Source organism: Pipra filicauda, unplaced genomic scaffold (assembly GCF_003945595.2).
Source record: "Pipra filicauda isolate LSUMZ 115617 unplaced genomic scaffold, ASM394559v2 scaffold167_size3244652_pilon, whole genome shotgun sequence".
Classification (NCBI taxonomy): domain Eukaryota; kingdom Metazoa; phylum Chordata; class Aves; order Passeriformes; family Pipridae; genus Pipra; species Pipra filicauda.
Genome location: NW_024104184.1, coordinates 2,585,618 through 2,598,235, shown reverse-complemented (window position 1 = coordinate 2,598,235; position 12,618 = coordinate 2,585,618). Strand labels below are relative to the sequence as shown.

The 12,618-nt window shown below is 43.4% G+C and overlaps 1 long non-coding RNA gene across 1 annotated transcript; it reads left to right on the top strand.

The window, feature by feature from the left end:
- The first annotated feature begins 211 nt into the window (after positions 1 to 211).
- Positions 212 to 5,306, top strand: LOC120322904. Its single transcript, XR_005562858.1, has 2 exons — positions 212 to 322; positions 5,124 to 5,306. It is a non-coding gene; the product is annotated as an uncharacterized LOC120322904 (long non-coding RNA).
- The last annotated feature ends 7,312 nt before the right edge of the window (positions 5,307 to 12,618 follow it).

Sequence of the window (12,618 nt, the reverse complement as noted above, 5' to 3'; positions counted from 1 at the left end):
CCTGTTTGTGCCCTGCTGTCACCGGTCTGTACAATTCCACAGACTAAAAGTTGGAGGTTTTTTTCAGGTGAATTTTGGGGAATTAGGAACACAGCTCCCAAGATCATAATTTTCCCAGTCCAGGACTGTACCTGCAGACCAACGACCAGTCTGGCACATGCCAGCCCACTGATACGTTGCTCCTCTGTAACTGCTGTGGGACAGGAGTACATTAGTGCACAACAGAAAAAAGACCAGCATTGAAGAAGTGTGTAATAGAGGAATGTTGCACACAAAATAATGTTTGGGGTCATCCAAGGAAGATGGACAGGATGGAGGGCAGGTAGAGCATGTACAGTATATTCCTTATTACGCTCTTGTGATGTTCAGCAATTTACAAAGATACCAAACCAATGCCAGACTCAAACTGTCTCACCAGGAACTGACACGTTACAAACCACAAGCTAAAAAATCAAACACAAGGGCCTCACCTTCTTGATAAAAACAGTGAAAGTGGTTTCTTTATATCTAATCACTGATAAGGAAAGAGATACATGGTCTGGGACAGCAGAGGTGGAAACTCATAGAAAGTAATATAATCCAAAGTCCTACGTATTTTTAACCTGTTCAGCCCTGCCCCCTCATAAAGCAGGCATTTCAGTATTCAGCACTTATGTTAATTGAATGCCTTCTTAAATGCAAACGAGGAAAGCCACACATAAGTCTCTCAAGACTCCAGATAAGATTTGCAGCTAGCATAAATAAGCAAAATGTCACTAAGGCCAGAGGAATTGCTCTGTTCCTCCCTCTCCTGCTGCTGCAATCCCTGAACTTGCCCCTATATTTCCATGCTCCTACAGGAGTGGAGTACAGCACCAAGCACGTTGCTGCAATCCTCCTCCCTCCCGCTCCAGCCTGCCCTGGCCGTGCTGAGCTCCAGCCCTGGCCCTTCCCCAGGGACACCGGCGTGTCAAGCGGGCTGGAGGGAAAAAGAGCCAGGGAGTGTCTGGCCGGGGCGGGAAGGGAGGCCTGAGTTCCTGTCATTTCCTCTGTGATTATTTCAAGATTTTTTCAGTTAAAGTCTTTACAGGATGGGTTGGGCTGTTTTATCCGAGCCAGATTTTGGCAGATCAGTTTTCAGGGAGGTCCTTGTCACCCTGCAGCCCTCAGCCAGAGCCTGCAGACCTCACCTCTCCAAATCCAGCACGGCCTGGCCCAACTGATGGGCAAATTCAGTCCTGCTGAGGGAGACAGGAGGGACTGCCAGCTCTCCATGCAGGAGGACAGACTTTTGATTTCATTTAAGAAATAACACTTAGACCTCAACTGGTGACAGGCAGTGACTGATGGTTCAAACACAAATCTGGTAATTTGCTTGACAAGGGCAAGCTTAATCCTTCATAAGCAAGGAGAACACTTGAAACTTTCCAAATAGACTCTGCTTTCCCAATCTTTCTCTTTTTGGCCTCACATTTTAAGCAGAACAACAGCCAGTAAAGTGAGCAGGAAACAACAGCTCCTTCCTGCTGTGCAGCCCCATCCAGCAGGGAGCTTGCCTGCTCTGGGGCTGGGCTTGGGTAAGGGCCAGCACTGACCAGCATCCCTGTCTGAATCACGGAATCATACAATAGTGTGCGCTGGCAGGGGCCTTTAAAGGTCATCTAGTCCAACCTACTGTCACTCTCCTGTTGACATTAAACCTAAGTAAAGGACTGGGAGACAGATTATCCCATCTGAATCCCAGTAAATGGCAGCAGAGCAGTAGCTCTGTGGCAGACGAGATAGCTAATGCTTTTTTGTCCAATCATTTCTAAATTCTCTACATTTCACTTGTGTTCAAAATTTCTAGACATTGTATGTGACACATGACAGAAGAGTGTCCAGATAGAGATTGGTGACAAGTGGTGTCCCTCAGGGGTCTGTACTGGGATCAGTGCTAATCAATATCTTCATTAATGACATAGTGAGATCGAGTGCACTCTCAGCAAGTTTGCAGATGACACCAAGTTGAGTCATGCTGTTGATATGCCTGAGGGATGGGATGGCATCCAGAGAGACCTGGACAAGTTCAAGAAATGGGCCCACGGGAATCTCATGAGGTTCAACAAAGACAAGTGCAGGGTCCTTCATCTGGGTTGGGGCAACTCCCTATACCAATACAGGCTGGGGGATGAAGGGATTGAGAGCAGTCCTGTGCAGAAGGACTTGGGGGAACTAGTGGGACAAAAGCTGGACATGAGCCAGCAATGTGCACTTGCAGCCCAGAAAGCCAATTGTGTCCTCAGCTGCATCAAAAGCAGCATGGCCAGCAGGTCAAGGGAGGTGATTTTCCCCTCTACTGCGCTCTGGTGAGACACCCTCTGGTCCAGCTGGGCCTCTCAGCACAGGAAAGGCATGGATCTGTTGGAGCAGGTCCAGAGGAGGGCCATAAAGATGACTGGAGGGCTGGAGCAGCTCAAAGAGTTAGGGTTTTTCAGCCTGGAGAAGAGAAGGTTCCAGGAAGACCTTATTGTGGCCTTCCAGTACCTAAAGGGGGCTTTTAAGGAAGATGGGGCAGACTTTTTAGCAGGGCCTGTTGCAATAGGACAATGGATGATGGTTTTAAACTAAAAGAGGGTAGATTTAAACTAGATATAAGTAAGAAATTTTTTACAGTGAGGGTGGTGAAACACTGAAATAGATTGTCCAGAGAAGGTGTGGATGTCCCATCCCTGGAAGTGTTCAAGGCCAGGTTGGATGGGTCTCTGAGCAACCTGGTCTAGTGGAAGGTGTCCCTGCCCAAGCAGGGGGGTTGGAACTAGACGAACTTTAAGGTCCCTTTCAACCCAAACCATTCTATGATTCTATGAGACAGCATCTGTTAGGGGAAGTGAATGTGCTGTGCCAAACACTGAGTCCAACTGAGATGAGAAATATAATAATAAAGCAATTAAATCAGAAGGATACCAACTATTTGAAAACAGAAAAAAAATTACTGAGAGGAGGACTCAAACTGCAGTGGATTAGAGGTTTATTCAGCATGAGGGAGGGAAGATGGGGGGATGACATAGAGTGACAGGATTATAGCACAAAAGAGGTTTTTAACACTTACACTAATTTTACTGAGCACAGACATCAAAGTCCCTATGTAAGATATGTATCACGTGTCCTGAGTGAAGAGAGCAGAGCTGAGCCACATCCCTTCTCCTGCTCCATGGTCTAGCTTTTGGAGTTCAGTTGTTACATTATGCTTCACTGGATGCTCTTTATCTTGGCTCTTACAAAGCACATGTGAGGGAGCAGTACTGGGCACTTTGGTATTTTCTGGGCTTTCCCCTGTACAAGCGTGTCCTGTTTGTGAGGATGCCAAAACTCCTCCTTCCATTTTGTCCATAATCCACTACCTGAAGGGTCTGGCTCTCTGCCTAGGCAGCTGCAAAGAATTAGCCCAGCTGAGGTCCAGCACACAGGGAAGGAGTGCAGAAAATACTTCTTTTTTTGCCATACAGTCCACTCAACCTTCAAGAAACTCTGGAATGAAGAGCCCTAAGTACAAGTGTTGAAATTGACTGTAGGGTCTGTGGCAATCTTGATTTCCCTGGTGCAGATTTGCATCACTTCAAAAGTGCCCTGAGAGGCCCTATTTCTTATTTTTGCCTTGCATCCCATCCTTGGGATGCACTGGTACCTACAGGTTTTAAGAATTTGTTTAGATTAAAGCATTTTAGAAAGTACGTTTCCCATCCATCCTCGTATCAGTGGTCTTTATCTTTCACAATGCTTCCAAGAGTTGTAACAGTTGAATATTGGCCTTGAGAACTTCTGAAGTGTTCAAACATTCAGGAATTCTAGAAAAAAGTCAAATTATAAGCCATTCTCTGCTGAAAAGAAAGGTTTTCTAAATAACTTCTATAGCATTATTCTTAAAATCATACCTGAAAAAGACCTCAAAAAGCATCCCAAGCCACCATTGTCCCCAAGACAGGGTCAGCTATGCACACCAGATATGCTAGCCTCTTAGCCAGTTCCAGCAAGGATAATTACTTGCTGATGACCAAGTCAGAAAGTATTTCTCCCTGGACAAAGCAGTGGATTATTTATTTCTTGCCCTGTTACTGATTATTTTTAGTAGTTCTCATGTTTCAATTTCAGAGCTGACACGAATTGGTTTGAGGTGAACTGAATTATTCCTGCGTACAAAGGGGTTCGATTTCATGTGTGGCAGGACACAGTATAAACTGGAAAAGGAAAACTACTTGCAAGTAGGGGGAAATACAACCTTTGCTACTTCTTCCACCATCTTCTTCAATACTGATCAACACAGACTCCATCCTCTTGTTAGTCTTATGGGGCTGATGCACAAATCTGCCCCGTGGTCTGTCCCTTTCCAACCCAGCATGGTGTTAAACTCAGGTCACCCTTGTTCCCCTCCTGCGGTCTTCCCAGAATAATACCAATACAAACCTGGCTCTTAGGATCATCACCATTATTAACACTCCAGAATAAAAGGAAGGGAAGATGTACCAGACAGTGGACAAGATGGGGAGAACTGCACATCCTTGTACTGTCACAGGGAGAGTCTCTGTAGTATTATCAGTCCTACTTGCCATTCTCCTGGTGAATGCATCCACCCTGACAAAAATAATCTGCAAACAGCAAACAAACCCCTCTCTAGTAATCTGTCCCTTTACAGGAAATAAACAATGGCCCAATTACTCAGTAGTATCTCACAGAAGTCATGCTAATTGTTTTTGCTGAAGCTTCAGCCTTCCTTATCAAACCTGCCAGGCTGAAGTAACTGAAAGTCTATAAAACAGTAAATAATTAGCTTTGAAAATCCCCTTTTTGCATCTCCTGGTGCCTCTTTTGCCTGCAACAGGGAATCCTTGAGCAGGAACTCACAGGATTTCTGAGGAGAACTTGTTTGCTCTTTGTGCTACCTTGATGAACACTTTAAATCAACTTAACACTTCCAAAAAAATTAAGCATGTAAAAAATATTCAAGAGAGCAGGGGCTGGAGGTGCTGGGGACACCCCTCCAACTGGGCTCCTGCTACAGCAAGAGTGAGGGCTGACATGGCAAGGGAGTAGTACTCAGCCCCCCAGCACCATTCCTCTGGGTAGTCTTTTCTCTAATACCTCTGCATACTTACTCTCCTTTGCAGGAAGGTGCCAATGGCTGACATTTGGGCGAGAGGTCCTCTCTGAAGCAAGCATCGCTCTCCAATCCGTCGCAGTCAAATCCCATGAGGGAACACCACAAGATGCTCTCCTTCCCGAGGAATACCTGCCTTCTCCTGCTCCCCTCTGTGGTTTAATTAAAGCATTTTAGAAATTTCTGCTCAGCAGCTTCACCTTGTAGGAACTCTGATTTTGGCTTAGGAGTGTAGCCTGGGCATCAGGGCCTACCCCTCACTTATTTTTACTAGCTCAAACATGCTTTAACCCACAAAACCTCCTTAATGAAGCTGCACATTCTGAGCAAACCCAGCTCTTTCAAGACCATACTGGTACTTTATCGTTCCAATCACCTTGTTTTCTGATAGGGCCCCAGTGCCTGCCTGCAAGCATGTATGTTTACACAAGAGATGCTGGTCCTCAGCAGATTTCTTAGTCCTGACTCAAAACAGCCACTGCAAAGGTACAGCAGCAGGAGGCAGATGGGGGTTTGTACCTGGTAAACAGTTCATACGCTTAGATGCACATACGCAACCATAGGTACCACAATCTTTTTCCCATCCTGCCAACCTGTGTGGGTCAGTAGTGATGGGTTTATCAACACAGAGTAAAGCTGAAATATGCCTAAAGAGTGGCCTTCATCAGTCATTGACACCTGGTTCACAGGTTCTCCCCACCAGCACAGAGATAGGACAGCAAGTCTCTACATGAGGTCCTACTCCTTTGGGAAAGGTTTCCTTCCCTCCCAGAAGCTGATCTGTAGCTGGGGCCTCCGGCAGGGAGCCAGCAGTGCAGGGTAATGCTGATGCATTTGGGTGTTGATACCACTCCTGCAATGGCCACTCTGCTTCCTCACACCTCCCCCTTTGCTACCACACTGTGTGGAAGTTGGGAGCAGGAGACACGCTCCTCCTGTGCAGCAGCAGAGCATCCATGAACACGAAGGAAATCTGAATCCCCTGGGGCAGGAGGAAAGCCAAGGCAGCTGCAGTGCCCGTCTCTCCAAGGTTTCACCTACACTCCACAGCTCCATGTATACAAATTAAAATTAACTTATTAAAGTAAATTAAATTTGTCTGAAACCATTCTCTGGCAGAGAAAGGCCCACACCCTTACTATTGAAGTCGCAGCCTCCAAAGCAGCATGGCTTCTTCACCTGAGCTACCCACTGGGAAGGCAGCCTGGCACATGTTAATTCTCAATTCTTAGCTCAAACTCATCTGGACCACGCTCTTTGCCTCAGGCCAAAGCCAGGCTAGGAAACACTGTGCTGGTATAGGTGGCTTAGCTCCACTCCCCAAAAAAAGCTCCCTGATGGTATTTAGTTTGATGCAGAACGTTAGTCTCACCCAAATTTACCTCCCTACTGGACTTGCGATGCCTACAAAGATGAGGTCTGACTCTGAATTCAGTGGCCCTGTTAGTTCACTGTCCTTAAAAAAGAGAAAACACTTCTGTGGATGTATGTTATTTGTGGATTTCTCAGATCAACCTGGGTCTTAAAAAATCCAATTTAATCAATCAGTGTGACCAAACCTGACTTTCCTATAATACTGCACCCATCTGGTGCTCTTCACATTTGGGACAAAAGAGGTTTGCAGCTGACCTATAAAGTATGTTATTAACTTACACCTTGTTTTGGTTCTCCAGAAACCAGTTTCTGGGAATGCAGACCTGCCACAGCAGATCCGAGAATAGCCCATGGTGCCTGTGTTCCTCCTGGGCTCTGCTCCATTCTTTAGGCAGCTCCCCACACACGTGACTTCTTTTTCGGAAGAGGGAGTACCAAGTCAAAGATGAAGGGAATTAAGGTCACCAAAAAAGTACAAGTTGTCTCCACACAACTTTCTGTCCCATGTGCTAATTGTGCTTTGCATAGGGCTGAGACACTTTGCTGAGAAACTTCTGAGGGAACTTATTTTAATAAACAAGTTTAATTTTTAATAAGGATGCTAAAAAGTTTGTTAAATGCTGTGGGCAGGCAAAGTGATGGCATGAAATCTGAGAGAAAAAAATACATACACATATATACACACAAAATACCCCCTGGTACTACAGAGGGAGGAGTGATTTTCAGTAGGATTTGGGTAAAACCCTCAATTATTAAAAAAAGTACCAAATGACTAACACTGACTCACTGTCTTGGCATACTTACCTCCAGTAGGTAGGTTTCCTACTGTTATTTATAGTTGTGTTCTGGTCTGGTTATGACATGCTGTCAGTAAAGTGGTTTGAAAATTGTTAGCCTGGGGTCCAATAGTTCTTTTGTGCTGTTCAGTGTCCTATAAAACATACTTTTTAAAATTTCCTCCCATAACTCAAAATTCAGCCACCAGTTTTCCTCCTGCAGTCCTCCATAATCCCTGTAATTTGGCTTGCTAGCACTAGTGGAGTTCAATTTACAGGTTTCTTTCCCTGTTAGCTGTTAAGTCCTGTCTCTCTTCCTGGCTGCTTGGCCCAGAAAGGGCCTCTTCCTTATGCTGATTGGGAACAAGAACCCTTGTGAGACACAGAGATTGTCCTGTTTTGTCTTGCAAACTCACAACCCAAAAATCAAGTTTCAGAACACTTTGTTTGGAAAGAAAAGCTTTGGTCTGCATTTATAAAAGTGGTCACGTAGTTCAGGAGCTATTTTTGTGACTAATTTTTTTAAGGGAATTAGGTGCTTACACAATTTCTAGGCTCTGTGGCCCTCGTGTAACATTAAAGAGCAGCTGGTTTGGCATTACAGGATATCCTATGTTCTTAAGGAGACAATAAAGAGCAATGGTATGTTTTGCTTCATCTTGAAGAGCATAGTAAGGTATTTATATGAGAATTACTTCATTGATTAAGACAGAGATAAATATAGGGAATTATATGTTAAAGTACAATATTATACAGAGAATTTTATCTAAACAGAATACAGAGAAAGGGCATCAGAGCTGTGCCTAGATTTAGGGGAACTGGATGCTCTGACCTGCATGGTACCTGGTAAAGCATCTCCCTTTTGGCCAACATGACCGGGTTTCCTTCCCTGGGGAGCCAGGAGAGAGGGAGGGGGAACATTTAGTGCATATTGTTGTGAGTAAAAAACTAGAAGATAGAAAGTGCTTAGGAGCTCCAGCATATATCTTGGTATGGCAGGCAAATAAGGGAAAAAACAGTGAAATGGAAAACAAGACAATTGCAAATGGCATATTTGGAAGAGCAGAGAAGGGTGACACCTTAAGCTAACCTACAAAATCCCTGTCAATAGGTATTGTTGAGATTTAGGATCCAAAACATCACTAGATGGCTAAGCAGGTAATGGGGATGTCTGACAATTTTTAGACAGGATTGAAAAAATGCTGGAGTCATAAACCACTATTCTTCAGAGCCCAGTCCCTCACTAAATGCTCAAAGGTAGAATTCAAGATTATTTTATATTTGTCCTCTAAGGAGTTTCTTAAATCTGCTGAAGCAGCTGGCACTGGCTGCTCTAAAACCAAAATACTGCAATACAATGCCTTGGGTTGTATTTGAGATTAAAAGAACTCCTGTGAATTGACTGAACAAATCCTGACCCAATATTTAAGTTAAACAATATTCTATATAAAAAGGCAGGAAGAACAGCCCTTTTTCTGTCAAAAAGAATGGTGGACTACAGCATCAGGGGAAATCATCCCGTTAGTTACAGATGCCAGATACAAATGTGGAAACCTTGTGTTTTTATCTGCACAAAACCCATCTAGCCATAATCCACTGTTGAATGAAAGAAGGTCTATTTGCTCTGCCACAGTAGGTGCAAACAGGATTCATGGATTGATTGATGTAATTAAGCATCATGGCTTCAAATAGGTGCTTTTCTATGTTTGGGAATCAGTTTCGAGGTCATTTTGCAACTGGCAGCGTCACAGAGAGAAAGAGCTCAGTCCTATAGCAGGGAAGGCAGTATCTTTCTCTTGTCAGTAGATTAACCAAGAAAATGTTGATACAAGGCAATGACACACTGTCCTCCTAAACATGCAGATGAGTCTACATAATATTTGGATATGGAAAGTGCAGTGCTGTTATCAGGACCCTCTGCTGCCACCATTTTAGAAATTTAGGTGAACTAAGGTCATGTAGCCACAGAGACAAAAGGCCAGGGCAAAATGTATTGACAATAAAATATGTCTAGTAGATTGTGGGCAATTTCAGATGCGTCACTTGGACAATAATGGAGTAAATCCCAGTATTGTGAAGAGCAATCCCACCTACATATTTTGGAACCATTCCAGTTTGCTTAGCACTTTCCACAAGGATTTTAGCAGGGATGCCCTTTCACCATTTTGCTACATGACTCTTCTGCTTTTGTGGCTTCAGTCAGTTCCCAGACTATAAATTTTAAGTCTCAGATGTTACATTTATGCTACAGTTTGTTTCTCTGGGTTTTTTCATGCAAGATTTAATAATTACAGTGATATTTAACACTGTAAAAATCTGTAAGTCTTTGGGAGAAATTCAAGTCTTTACAACTTGCTGCAGAGAGTCATATTACTTCTATGGTTTATAAACTTATTTCCTCTAACTCCTTGTTCTACTGCCCAGAGGGTAAAACACTGGGTTAATTTAAAACTTTTGCTTTATTTCATGCTAACTCACATCATTTGAGAAGGTCTAGCTATATGTGTTGCTGGCTGATGAGTTCTGCCATAACTTAGCTTCCTGTTGTATGTCTGACCTTATTAATCCATGTGCCTTGTTTACATTCTGTTGGAGAAACGTTCTCATGTAAAGCCTTTGTAACTCAATTGTCTGTCAGATGAAATTAATTTGATCCTCAGCTTGGAAACAGAACCTCCACATAAATTAGATCTATGTGGATACTAATGAAATTATAACAAATGTTGGTATGTAGTTTCTCTTATTTTCTTTTTAATGATAACTGGCATAGAAAAATAAGCTTTTAGGTGATTGCTTTTACTCACAGTTGACTAGAGTAAGAGAAAGAGCCTTTTTTTTTTTTTTTTTTTTTTTTAGTAAGCTGTTAAAAAAGCAGTTTTGTGTTACAAAACTTGAGGTAGTTCTATCTCACCTAGTATTTCAGTACCTGAAATGGTTTCTGTCTCCTCTCCCGTCCAGTATGACAAAAGAAAGTTATAGCTGTTTAGTTGACTGTATTTCCATTCTTTGTTGAATTTAAACTCTCCTCAAAGTCTCCTTACTGAACTCAGTGTTGTAACAGTGCTATTCCAATAGAAGAGGTGACACAGCACTGAGCAGCTTTGGTGGAGCTCAGATAGCAAATTGTTACCTACACCTGAAGTTCCCCTAAGCCTCCTCAGTTGCTCTGAAGCACAGAGACATTACATTTTATGATACTACATTTTCCCAGGAATCCTAACACAATCCTCTTGGTGTTGATAGCACTGAATGCAGGTAAGATCCAACACACTTTACAACCAGGCACTCCTCTCCTGGCTTTGCCTGGGGGCCCTGCAGTTTTCAGTAATCAGAGCAAACAATACGTCAGAGGTCATCTTCACTCAGCCTCATGGTTCATGATTTGACGAAGTTGGAGCAGAGCCTTCTAGAGCAAACCTACAGGCTTAGAGTGAGGACCTTTTTCAACACAGTGGGCAAAAGCACCACTTACCACGCCATGGATGAGTGAGGACATCACCTGCATGCAACCCCTTGTGGATTCATGCTGTAAATCAGATCAGTGTTGGGCTTCTCTGGCTTTAAAGAACATCACCACCCTGCCCCACAAGTGTTCTGGTCTTCAGTGCTGTTTATAGAAAGATGCATTAATCCAGCCACAAGTATGGTGCCCCATGGCATGGAAATCAGAAAGGAGGAACAGAGAACAAGACAGAAATGTGTAGGCTGGTATTGCCACCAAAATTGCCACATCATCACATTGCAGGATGATTTCAGCTCTGCCAGATAGTTCCCTGAAGCACCCAAGGCAAGAGACACTCTGTGATCCACCCCTCCACCAACAGCATGGACATCTTGCTCGTATTTTCCCTGTACCCAAAGCTCTGGGGCTGGAGCATCTAACAATTCAGTGTAGGAATGCTTGTGGGGCAAGTTCAGCTTTCCTTTTGCTCTGATGGTATTTTAGATTGAAAGGATTTGGAAAAGATTTTCCTTCTAACCATATTGAACAGTCTAGGGTGAGGGAAGGGTGGAGAAAATGTAAGAAACAAACAGAGATTTTTCTCATAGGATTTCTTACTTTCATCCTACTTTAAAGTCTCCCTAATAAATAATTCTTGCATCCACACAGTGCCAGGGTATTTCAAAAGGACAAGCTGAATTTTTTCCTTATGCAATAGAAACTGAACTCCCTTTTTTGAATATACTTGATCAAGGCATGCTGCTATCTTACCATATGCATCAACCAGATACTCTCCAAGGTACATATGTCAGGAACAGGAAAGAGTAAAGTCACACAACCAGCAAATCACTTTGGGTTTGTGCCTCACTCTGAAGCACATGTTCAAAGTATTACCGTAAGACAGACAATCCTGGGAAGTAAAGCTGCATCCTAAGGGTACATGGCAACAGACTCATTTTATATCAACATAAGAGTTTGAATGAATCCAGGCTGAAGTGTTCAAAGGTTTGCTAGATCGGAGTAATCTATCAGGTGAACAAGGCCAAGGCATTTCCATTTATGCAGTTAACCCCATCCTGGAGGAAAGAGATTAACATACCACCTGGCTTCCTTGCACTTAAATAATCCCAAAAGACCTCTTTCACCTTGTTTGGTGAGGGGCTAACACATGAAGACATATACTCACATATCTGGCTACAGAGTGGGATGCCCTTTATTACTCTGCTTCTCCACCCTCTCCTATGCAGAAGAGTGTGCACAATGCCAGCCCAGGGACCCACAAACTCCATGTGTCACTGTATCTATCTTGTTTAGGAGATTGAAAAGCTGACAGCAGATAAAGCAGATACTCCAGACATTCAACAATTTCCTGTTCCACATGAAAAGACAGCTTCCAGGTGTTGACTCCAGACTGCTTTTCCTACATAGCACTTGCCAACTGGGCTCCTGCTAGCAGGTACCTGTTGGGATGGCAACTTTTTTTTTTTGGCCATTGCCACATGCAGAGGACTTATAGGAGCACCAGCCTTTTCAAACCAGGCTTAAAAATAGCTTGTGCGGTCAGAATCGGGCAAAACTTACAGGAGTTAAGGATTTGGCTCCAGTATCTTCATAACCGAGCCACTCCCTGCAATGATCAATTTCTCCAACCAAATTACTCTTACACAAAATAAAAAGCTAGGATATAAGGTCTACAGAGAGTAAGTAGACCGAGGTATCCGTGCTATTTATAAGGCTTATCTTGGAAGGAAAAAAGCAGCTCACAAAACTATTCTGTCAGAAACATGCATATCTTTTTTTCTCCCAGAGGGGTAACTTTCAGTACAAACCTGTACAGTTCAGGAGATTTGGACACTCAGGGTCTCATTCATGATAGCACCTCAAACTCCAGATAAGCTCATGAAAATTACCAG